The sequence below is a fragment of the Podarcis erhardii genome (assembly GCF_964252035.2).
Source record: "Podarcis erhardii genome assembly, chromosome: 5".
Taxonomy (NCBI): Eukaryota; Metazoa; Chordata; class Lepidosauria; order Squamata; family Lacertidae; genus Podarcis; species Podarcis erhardii.
Genome location: NC_138509.1, coordinates 87,426,075 through 87,437,966, shown reverse-complemented (window position 1 = coordinate 87,437,966; position 11,892 = coordinate 87,426,075). Strand labels below are relative to the sequence as shown.

The 11,892-nt window shown below is 45.0% G+C and overlaps 1 protein-coding gene across 1 annotated transcript in view; it reads left to right on the top strand.

Moving 5' to 3' along the window:
* The first annotated feature begins 940 nt into the window (after nt 1–940).
* The window catches only part of SPATA16 (spermatogenesis associated 16), a 156,007-nt gene continuing 145,055 nt past the window's right edge, over nt 941–11,892 (top strand). The window contains exon 1 of the mRNA XM_081862520.1: nt 941–1,085. The gene's annotated coding sequence lies outside the window, so the exon portion shown is untranslated. The remainder of the gene's footprint in view (nt 1,086–11,892) is intronic.

Sequence of the window (11,892 nt, the reverse complement as noted above, 5' to 3'; positions counted from 1 at the left end):
AGCGATCCATGAAGGGGGAATCAGTTGTAGTGTGCCTCTCAATAACGGGGTCATGAGTGGGAAAGTGCCATTTCTCATGCCCTGCTTGCAGTCTTCCCAGGGACATTTGGTTGGCATTTCTGAGAACAGGAAGCTGGACTAGATGAGCCCATCAAGAGTTTGCAGGATCGAGACTGTGAACTTCCCAGAGAGTTTTGCTATGGAGCTGTTTAAAATGGATAGGTTTTGAAATAAATAGCATCAATCAGAAGGAAGTTCAATGCAAAAAAAAGTCCAGTCGACATAGGAGCCAACTCCCTTCAGCAGCACCCCAATAAAATATTTGAGGGGGGCCCCCAGCTGATGGTCATTGCCATTCAAATTGTGTGTGTGCGCACACATGCATGCTGCAGCTGGTGATCTATTATGTGGGGCAGGGCTTACCTGCCTCCCCCCAATATTATATTCAATTTGGCACTCTTGCCAGTAGATATAGGTAACAGAGTAAGGCCCTTTGAATTCTGGTGGGCTTCCTTCTGGAGACAGAGAGGTGTTGTATCCACTGCGGTGACCAGACAGCGCAAAGAGTAGAAATTCCATGGTGCACTTGTAGCAGTGAAACTGGACGCCTTCATCTGCCCTACCTGCAACAAACCATGTCTCTCCCATATTGGTCTCTACAGCCACAGCAGGCGTCGTGGCTCTCCAATGGTTTGATTTCACCCCTGAAGACTCTTTCTGTTTTCTCCCAAGAAATACGGATGCCAACAACTTCTGAGCAGGCATGCATAGGATTGCACTGCTTAACTCATAGCACTCCATATGAAGGAAGCGTCATGCCTCCTACTTTGCAAAATCTGCTTTTATTACATGAATAACATGAGCATCTCATTCCACCCTCCCTTCTGTGTCCCAGAGTGCCAGGAATGCGGGGCAGTTGCTCTTGGAATGTTTCATTTCAAAAATGTTGCAAGGGGGTTCCGCATGTCTTAGAAGCACAAAACGGACCAACTGATTCCCGCTCCTCGTTGCAGTTCAATCGGCAAAGGAAGTGTGAAGCGTTCAGAAACTCTGCATGTGTACACCAGGGCTTTTGCTCCTGCAGAGTGAGTAAACATTTTTGTCTGATGCCTAAAGACACGTAACGAAGGTGCCCGGCGAGCCTCCCTGGGGAGGGCAGCCCACAAGTGGGGAGCCACTGCAGAAAAGACCCCGTTTCTCATGTTGCTGCCCTCTGGACTTCTTGTGGAGGAGGCGCATGAAGAAGGGTCTCCAATTATGACCGCAGGGTCTGAGTTGGTTCCTATTGGGAGAGGCAGTCCTTGAGGAATGGTGGTCCTGAGCCATTTAAGTTTTCGTAGGTCAAAACCAGCACTTGAAATTGGCCCCCAGGCAATCAGGCTAGGATTGGCGTTTTATGCTCAAACTGCCTTGCCCCAGTGAGCAACCTGGTCACTGAAATCTGCACCAGCCGAAGTTTCTGAACTGCCTTCAGAGGCAGCCCGACATATAACGTGTGGCAGTAATCTAACCTAGAGGTTACCAAAGCATAGACCAAGTAGGATATCCTGGTCTAGATAGGGGTGCAGCTGAGCCACCAGCTGAAGCTGATGGAGGGACCTTGTTCACATTCCTGGGGATTATCCAATGTTTATTTCCCCTAAATTGATTTTTGAATTTTATTGTTATTCATGTTTTTATACTGTATTTTATGCTGCTTTTATAATTAAGTGTTTTATATTTGTTGTTAGCTGCCCTGAGCCCGATTTTTGAACCAGGAAGGGCGGGGTATAAATAAAAATGTATTATTATTATTATTATTATTATTATTATTATTATTATTATTCCACCTGCAGTAATAGACAAAGAATACAGCTACAAATCCATGCCTATGGAGAGGAACCTCTCCCCTTTTCTCCCCACTCTGCCAAGAGCTTTGATTATATACAGAGTATGTGTGCGTGTATATATCCATAAGTTTCTCTCTGCTAATGTAATAATGTGTAACATATCTAATTATCTAGCTTGCTGATCTGTTTTTATATTAAGTAATAGCCGGAGAGGAAGGTGCTGTTGCTTTTCTCCGACCACCCATCGCTTCTCCCCCAGCCCCCGATAAAAAATGAGAGCTTACATGCCAACAAATTTTAAAATATTGCCGCTGATTGTCATCTTGTTTACAGGAAATTTAGAAAAGCCAATCACATTATAAAATCCCTTTCCAGTAATCTCATCTTGAATTGGAAGAACAGATCTCTCTTGAACGAAGGAATGAAGATATATCTTGGTGTTTTTTTCAGAGTAAAAGCTCATCTATAGGGTTTTTTAAAAAATTATTTTTTCATTGCAGTGGTGGAGGGAGGACATATCTTTAGGATGTTAATACTTCTAACAGAATGGCATCCCCGGGCACAGCACAGGAGAAATATATTTTTCAGAGCTCATGCATTCATAGTAATAAGAAATATTATTAAAATCTCTGTCCCACTCTTCCTCCCAAAGGGACCATGGGGAATGGGGCAATGGATGAGAAGTTGTGCAAAATTTCTTGGGTTCAGTCCTGGAGTGGCATCTCTAGGTAGGGCTGGGAGAGAAACCCTGGAGTGCTGCTGCAAGACAGTGCAGACAACACTGAGCTAGATGGGCCAGTGGTCTGGCTCAGAAGAAGGCAACTTCCTATGTAGGAAGCGATGGTGGTAAACGACAAAGCCCAAATCACAATCCAAAATGAAGTAAGCACATTTAAAAACATGTTGTTGTTGTTTAGTCATTTAGTCGTGCCCGACTCTTCGTGACCCCATGGACCAGAGCACGCCAGGCACTCCTGTCTTCAACTGCCTCCCGCAGTTTGGTCAGACTCCTGCTGGTAGCTTCAAGAACCATCTCATCCTCTGTCGTCCCCTTCTCCTTGTGCCCTCCATCTTTCCCAACATCAGGGTCTTTTCCAGGGAGTCTTCTCTTCTCATGAGGTGGCCAAAGTATTGGAGCCTCAGCTTCATGATCTGTCCTTCCAGTGAGCATTCCAATGGGCTGATTTCCTTCAGAATGGATAGGTCTGATCTTCTTGCAGTCCACAGGACTCTCAAGAGTCTCCTCCAGCACCATAATTCAAAAGCATCAATTCTTCGGCGATCTGCCTTCTTTATGGTCCAGCTCTCACTTCCATACATCACTACTGGGAAAACCATAGCTTTAACTATACGGACCTTTGTTGGCAAGGTGATATCTCTGCTTTTTAAGATGCTGTCCTTGCCATGGCAAGGCAGTGATCCATGAAGGGGTTTAAAAACATGACGGACATCTACAAACAGCTACCTATCCTCACAGCTAATAGTTTCAAATTTTTTTTGTACCCATTTCATAGAATGATGAAGCAGACCAAGAGGGCATCTAGCACTTCAAAAACATTCCCTACATTAAAAACCCCAAACACAGACCTTTATGGAAATGAAAACAACAAGGAGGAAAGTTTAACATAGATTTCTGAGAAGCTGATGCTTTGGTGATATGCAGATTAATTTAAATTCAATCAATTATCTAATCACTTAATTGGTTAAAAAGCAGGTGATTAATCAACTATAATCATTTAATCAGCTGACAGCACCAACTAATCTATCATGTTGTTGCTGTGTCCTATCAAAGTAAAACACGAAGCTCTCACGATTCTGTTGATGCTGCCAGGTTCCATACTGGGGGCCCTTGGGGAAGGGCTGTGTAGCTCAGTGGTAATGCAACTGCTTTGCATGCAGAAGGTTCCACATACACACAGTAAGCTGCCTTACACTGAGCAAGGCCATTGGTCCACCTAGCTCTGTATTATCGCCACTGACCACCAGCAGCTCTCCCAGATTTCAGGCAGGAGCTCCTATCAACCCTACCTGGAAGTGCCATTGGGGATTGAACTTGGGACTTGCAAGGTAGATGCTCTGCTACTGAGCTGTGCCCCTGCCTCCAAGGTCTCAGGTCTCCAGACAAGGTGGACCAGATTCCTATCTCAAACCCTGGAAAGCTGCTGCCACTCTGCGTTGACAGTACTGAGCTAGTTTGTCCAAGAGTCTGACTCAGTATAAGTCAAATTCCCATGATGGATTAGGTCTGTCTCTCTCCACAGCTTCCATTAGCCTGGAGTTGTTTTCTCTTCAAGGAAGAACTCATTAGCACTCCTTGGTTCTCTGTGCCTTCCAGAGAAAGGCTCAAAGACCAGCTCTTCAAGAAGGTGATTTGCAGCCAAATACCTCTCTCACATGATCTAAAGTTAAACAACATGTGAGAGCTAACAGAGAACATCAACAGTTAATTATCAACCCATATACACTCAGAGAGCTCTTTTTAGCTGCAGTATAGCTCAGTGGAATTTCCCAGTGTTGAACCCTCAACAATACACATTCAAATACATACAGTCATATTCCATACAGACTCTAAGCAGATAGCCCACCAGACACCAACTCTACTTAAAATCTTAGGAGATCTTCTGCAACAGAGAAACCAGTTCTGTAGCCATCTTGAAGGGTGGTTGTTGAGATGCCACCCCAAGGCCACAGATGTTGCGGCTCCTGCTCAGGGAACTCCAAGAGCCTGAGTCACCTTGCCACGCATTGAAATTCCAGCAGCAGCAGCATCCTGCACCCTTTGAGCCTTGTGGAATTTTCTTGGGAAGGTCATAAAATGAAACATTGCCGCATGTTAACTTAAAGGTTACAAAATCATGGGCTCGAGCAGATGCATTAGTCTGTGACAACGCTGGCATCCTTCCAGCTGTCTACAGGAAATGAAGGGAAGGGCTGGGGAGGAAGAACACTTAAGTGAACATCTGTGGCTGGGGACAAATGCTTTCCTTAAAAAAAAAAGTCCCTGAAGGCCGCATAAGAGAGCCAAAGACCCATTTAAAGGGCCCAAAGAACCATTTAATCCATTGCTTACTTTCCCAACAGTGCCCAGTAGAATCTCGCTGGATGGAAACCAGGGAAGGCTCGTCTATACAGGGGCACACAATTTCATCCAAGGACATGAAACCACCACCACTTAAAACCAAACCTCCAAATGTAGCAGCACCCAGTGTAGCTGGTGCAGACAGTGGCATGCGGTGCAATTTTTCATAGGGAAACGGTTAGGGCCAGAGATTAGTGTGAGCATCATGCTTCCCTTCCTAAGCTGGGCAGAAGCTTCCCAGGCTTTGGGAAGGAGGCACCAGGCTATAATACTTTAATACTCTAATTTACTGGGAACGTTTAGGGGACTAGCCTAGTCCCCTAGTCCACTGGGTGCAGGATAGGTGTTATGCAGAAACAGCTTGCTGGGTGGGGCAGGGGCTGCAATTCTAGCTTCCGAGCAGGTGGGTGACTGTTGCTTACCTGGAGAGAGAGGGGGGAAGCGGTGGCGAACCGACTGGGAGAGGGACCACTCCTTGACAGTCCTTGTGAGATAACCGCCTCTCACTAGCCTGCTTGCAGGTGAATTCTCAAAGTTTGGGGAACTTCTGGCCTTCTGCTTCATGCCACTGGGAAATTCCGGGGCGTCGGCGTACATCTGGTGATTCCAAATGCATGAATGCTTCAGTGCCCTCCCACCAGTTATCACTTAGATTCCTATTAGGCAGTGGAAGCCAGGCAGAAGAATTCCAATGCTACCTTTAAGGCTCACCTGAGCGGAAGCGTCCAGATAAATTGCATTGCGTACAGCGCCCTGGCAGCCTGTGCAGCTAACCTGTCAGAAAATTGTTTAATTCTGTTGGCTGAAGTGTGGAAGGATTATGGGGTGTGACATATGGCCCATCTCTTTCTTTCTTTCTTTCTTTCTTTCTTTCTTTCTTTCTTTCGTTTCCCCTCCATTAAGAATGAACCCCTGATCACAAAAACTGGCTTCTTGACTCCCATGGAAATCATATGTGTCTTTCTTTCCTGAGAAAAGCAAAGCTCTGATGATGCTTTTCTCAACTTTCTGTTTGTTTGTTTGTTTGTTTGTTTGTTTGTTTGTTTGTTTGTTTGTTTGTAACATTTGTACCCCACCCTTCAGCCAAAAAAGCTCCCATACAATCAAAACAAGACAGTCCCTACCATCAGGCTTACTATCTTTTTAATAATAATATTTTTTAAAAGGGGGCATGGGTGGCGCTGTGGATTAAACCACAGAGCCTAGGACTTGCCGATCAGAAGGTCGGTGGTTCGAATCCCCGCGATGGGGTGAGCTCCCGTTGCTCTGTCCCAGCTCCTGCCAACCTTGCAGTTAGAAAGCATGTCAAAGTGCAAGTAGATAAATAGGTACCACTCAGGCAGGTAGGTAAACGGCGTTTCCGTGCATTGCTCTGGTTCGCCAGAAGCGGCTTAGTCATGCTGGCCACATGACCCAGAAGCTGTATGCCAGCTCCCTCGGCCAATAAAGCGAGATGAGCACCGCAACCCCAGAGTTGGCCACGACTGGACCTAATGGTCAGGGGTCCCTTTACCTTTACCTAATTTTTAAAAGTCATAACACAGAAGGGAGAAGGACTGGTGCAGGATAGGGCTACTTCAAATATCCATGTAAAGATCATAGAATCATAGAACTGTAGAGCTGGAAGGGACCACAATGCAGGAACCTTTCGCCCAATGCGGTGCTTGAACCCATGACTCTGAGATTAAGAGTCTCATGCTCTACCGACTGAGCTATTTGTCCTCTATATATAGGGCATAACCTGAGTCTAGGCTTGTCAGGTGATTAGCCCTAAGGCAAACTAAACTCATTTTGCCCATATCAAAGATGCAAAAGAAGATGGATACCGTACATTTAGGCACTATGAACTCGTGCCGTCTCGGATTGCTTGTGTGCAGCTTGTGAACATATATCCCCCATAATACCTGCTCAGTCTATATCAGGCATAGGAAAGTCAAAAAAACGATAGTGATAAATTTGAATTTGCAATTGGGTATAACAGAGACAATACAGATATAGCAGCAGTTAAAAATATATGTTAAATCTTAATCACTAAAATATAACCTAAAATAGGCAAACTCGGCCCTCCAGATGTTTTGAGACTACAATTCCCACCATCCCTGACCACTGGTCCTGTTAGCTAGGGATGGTGGGAGTTGTAGACCCAAAACATCTGAAGGGCCAAGTTTGCCTATGCCTGGTCTATATACTGCAAATAAGCACTTTAGGTGACACCGGAAGTCTTCAAAGGAAGCAGGCACCACACTCCAAACATGGATCATCCGCACATCTGCTTATCTCGTGCCTAAAAAGCATGTGACCAAGCGATTTTACCTGTGCCCCACCACATCCCCCCAGAAAACACATTCTTTAGTGCTAAATCAAAATAAATATTGATCCATGGAAAACCTGATCTGGTTCAACACTAAACCATGGGTTTTTCTGGGGGAAAGTGCCAGGGCAAATGGAAGAGTGGAGGAACCCACACTGGCAGCAATCACGTACCTGGATACGTACCTGGATGGGGCTGAGGTAGGGAAAGGCAGCAGCAAGGTTGGTCCTCCACGTTGCACCAGCAGAGTCAATCCAGCATCCCTGCTGGTCCATCTGCGCAGCCAGACCACCACCCTGCCTTGCCCCAGGCCTGTCATGCTGTAGTGAGACCAGTACTAAGTGGACAGCTCCATAGATCTGCTCCACCACCTCATCCATTGCTGGGCAAATCTCTTGGGAAGACGAAATAGTCTGGTGGGCCAATCACAAAAAGAAGGCATCACAGGGTTAGAACAGGTACAGAAAAAGGGTAGAATAATTAAGAGAGTGGGAACTCTGCTGACCGAAAGTTAATAATAATAATAATAATAATAATAATAATAATAATAATAATTTACTTATACCTCACCCATCCAGCTGGGCTTCCCCAGCCACTCTGGGCAGCTCCCAACAAAATATTAAAAATACAATAAAACATCAGACATAAAAAAAAAACTTCCCTAAACAGGGCTGCCTTCAGGTGTCTTCTAAAAGTCAGATAGTTGTTTATTTCCTTGACATCTGATGGGAGGGCGTTCCACAGGGCGGGTGCCACTACCGAGAAGGCCCTCTGCCTGGTTCCCTGTAACTTCACTTCTCACAGTGAGGGAACCACCAGAAGGCTCTCATAGCTGGACCTCAAGGTTATATCCAAAGTTAGTCATACTAAAAATACTGAAATGGATGGACTTAAGCACCAACCTAAGACTAATGCTCAAACTCATAGGAAGAAAGGTACTAAGAGGAAAACCGATGTCCTCACTGTGGAAGGACGTGTGGATCCAGAATTGGCCTCCACAGTCATTTAGGGACTCATTGTTAAAACTGTGTTCACGGAAGACAATCTTACTCGGCTACGAGTGATTACCGAAGAAGAAGAAGATAATTGATGCCACTCAGTAGGACTCTGGTGATGCATCTCTTTGTCCCTTGTTACAACACACGAATCAGTGAAGGAAACAATTTATTGGAAGAGTTGCCTAAAGGCAATTAGGCCGTGTTCATGGAAGACAATCTTACTTGGCTATGAGTGATCGCCAAAGAAGAGAAGAAGAAAGACGGGGCTAATAATAAATAATAATAATAATAAATTTTATTTATACCCTGCCCTCTCCAGCCAAGACCGGGCTCAGGGCGGCTAACACCAAATATAAAAACAATTGATTAGAATACAGCTTAAAAACAAGATTAAAATACAACATTAAAACATTAAAATGCAGCCTCCATTTCAGTGGAACTCAATCAAAAACTTTTTTGGGGATAAAAACGTCAAGTCTTCACCAAGGCTAACTATCCAGACTGGTCCTACATGGGCCAGAAAAAAGCCAGGGAAGTCCCCAAATAGGAGTTCCAACACAGAAGGAGAAAGGAAAAAAGAAGGGGGGGATCAAATTGATAAGACTGTTGGAAGGTTCAGAAAATGTTAGAAGCCCTCCTGAGGCACAGTGGGTCAGTGGGTCTGGCTGTTGACCAGAAGGCTGGTGGTTCGAGCCCACCCAGGGGCGGCTGTGGACAGGATTCCTGCATTGCAGGGGATTGGACTAGATGAACCTTGGGGTCCCTTCCAACTCTACAGTTCTATGATTCTATAACTCAGGACAGATTAAAGGCAGCACCCTGAGGTGGAGAGACAAATTATTCCTGCCCCCAGGGTGCTATTCACCTGGCAGACTAAAGCGTATAGTCTCCAAGGTTGGTAGAGTTACTTTGACTCTGGAGACAAATAATCCCACTCTCTTTCCTCCCTTTCTACTAAAAATTCAAGAATAATACATCCAAATTTGCTGCCCTTGCCAATCAGCTGCTTGAATCCGCCATCTCACTCTGCTATTGGTAGGGCCAGCCCTGCTTAGTAATAACTTGTATTATGTTACTACTAAATTGAGCGCCTAGCTAACACCAGTAAGAGCTGCATGGTAGAATGTACAAAATTCAGAGTGAAGATCAATGTCTGAGTACCAGGGCAATTTTGTTTTTTAAAATGGTGGGTCGTTTGTGCTCTGCTTCACATAGCTTCACGGCTTTGCTGCTAAAATTAACAGTCAAGGCTGCGAGGAGTCGTCCTCTCCCTCTCTCACTCAAACAAAAAAACAACAACCCAGAACTCAATCAATTAAATTGATTGGCAGCAGGAATTAAGGCAAACAAATGTAAGCAGTTCTGGCGATGCAAAAGTAACAGACGAGATTCGTTTCCTCAAGATGTGATGATGGCTGATAGTGTAGGTGCCTTTTTCCAACAACAACAAAAATAGACCCAAGGCTTTGTCAACCGTTGACTTAGCCCAGACGACTAATAATGGACTACCCAAGGCAGTGGGTGGGCAGGCAAGAGTGGGTGGGCAGAGGTGGGCTGTAGGCACACAGAGGAGGTGGAAGATGAGGCGGCAGCAGCAGCAGGAGTATGTGGTATTTTTATTTTTTTCCTCTAGTAGCAAAATGCCCTGGACTGGCCCTGATCCTGGGATCGATGGGCCAATGAGTCTGACATGGTGTAGGGCAAAATCCAACATTCACATTTTTTTCCCCAGTAAGTGCAGAATTGTTTTTCAAAAAAAAGAAAGAGCTTTAGGGGGGAGGAAGTATAAAGGTCATATTAGAAAGACTGCGACAGGGTCACTCTTGATAGCCCAATTTTACAGCAAGGCGATCAGAAGTGTCAGTGTGACTTAGCTGCAGGTGCTCTTTTAATGTGACCTGGTCTTTAGCAATAAGAAATGTACTGAAAGCAGAACCACACTTGTGATTGAATGAAATAGCGCGCACGCACAAAACCGACAGGGCCAGCGTGCCAAATGTAGACTGGACTGAGGGAGGCTAACATTATAAAGGACTCCTTTCTCCCTTTTAGATTTCAACCCCAACCCTCTCTTCTTCACCCAAGTAAGAGTGGAATGTGCAAGGAGCTAAAATTAGATTGTTTTAAAAGGCAGAAGTGTGACACGGTACCATTTTCTGTCCTTGCCCCGCCCCATTTAAAATGGGTCATTTTTTTTAGTTGGGATTTTTTTTTCCATTCTGGAAGGGCTGCATGCCTTACTGTTGTGCTTGTCAGTTCTGCGACCTATCATTGTCCGCACCAACGACAACAAAAAGAGTTAATTCCAAAAAGAAAATACAAAGATCAGGATGCTTGATGGCATCAGCCAAATAAAGGCACTTTAGGGAACACACAAAGTCAATTTGGGAGAAATTGCTCTCTGCAAATACCGTTTGGTAGTCTTCCTTTTCATCCTTGCACTGCTATCTTCATTATGAACCTTTTAGGTTAAAAGGAAGATCCTTTCACTCACTGTTTATGACTAGAATTATGCTTTCAGCCACAATGCACTTATGAGGAACGCAATTTTTCCAGCACACCTTTCCTGAAAGAATGGGCAGTTGGATCAAAATTGATCAGGGAAATATTTGTCGGACCAAAGTAATGATTTGCTAGCAGTCGCTCCGTGAGACTGCCAAGTGATCAGTTTGCCCACACAAATTGCGCTTGGAAAACTCTAAATGCTCAAACTGCACCATGGGCCAGTGACTTAGGGGCAAAACTCCTCCTTTTCTTTCACATGGGGGTGGCACGACTGTGCATGGGGTCTTTCCCCACATCTACTACCAATTAAGCATGCCCATAATTATTTTGGTACCAGGGTTGGACACCCAGACACTTGCTTTTTGTAGAGGGGAGAGGCGCAAAGAGTTTCTCTGTGAGCAAGCACGGTGCCAGCTGAGGCAAGTGGGTTTTGTTCCATTAAAGAGGGTGGCTGATGGGGGCAGGTGGTGCGGGAATATTAAGGAAGGTAGGGAAGGATATATTGAATAAGTGAGTGATGTAGCAGAGCAAATTCCCCTCAATATAGCTGGAAGCTAGTTTGCAGATTCATTTGAATCTCTTAGTTAGGATTATTTCCTGTTGTCCCCTTTAATCCCTCTTAAAAGAATAAAGACACAAGAGTCTTTCTGAGTAAAGTTTACTCACATTTCAGTTCACAATATGAAAGCTTGTTAGTTACATAAGCAAACAGTGTGAGTTGATCTCATATGGAGACTGAACTCACATGCTGCTGGCTGAGAGCCAGCAGACAGCAAAATGACATTAAGACAACAAAATGGCTGCAGGAGAGCAGCATGGCAGCAAAAGAACAGCAAGCAAGACAAGAGGAAAAACAAGAAGACTGCAAGTGAGAAAATGGCTCTTTTAAGAAGTCAGCCAGAGCCACGCCCATCTCCCAGGTCACATGCAGGGGGAAGATGCTCCAGACCAGTGGAACAGGAAGTTACACTGACTGGATGTCCCCTTGCCTGTGCCACTCTAGGGAAATAAGGAATGTTGCTTTTGACTGCACCAATGGATTATGTCCCACAGGTGGGTCGTGCATGCCCTCTTTTCCTGCTTCTTTTGTACTGGACTCCCCCTACCCCACAGCAGCCATTTTGCGACAGACGCCCAGGGTACACTCCAAAAATTCCAAATGTGGCCACT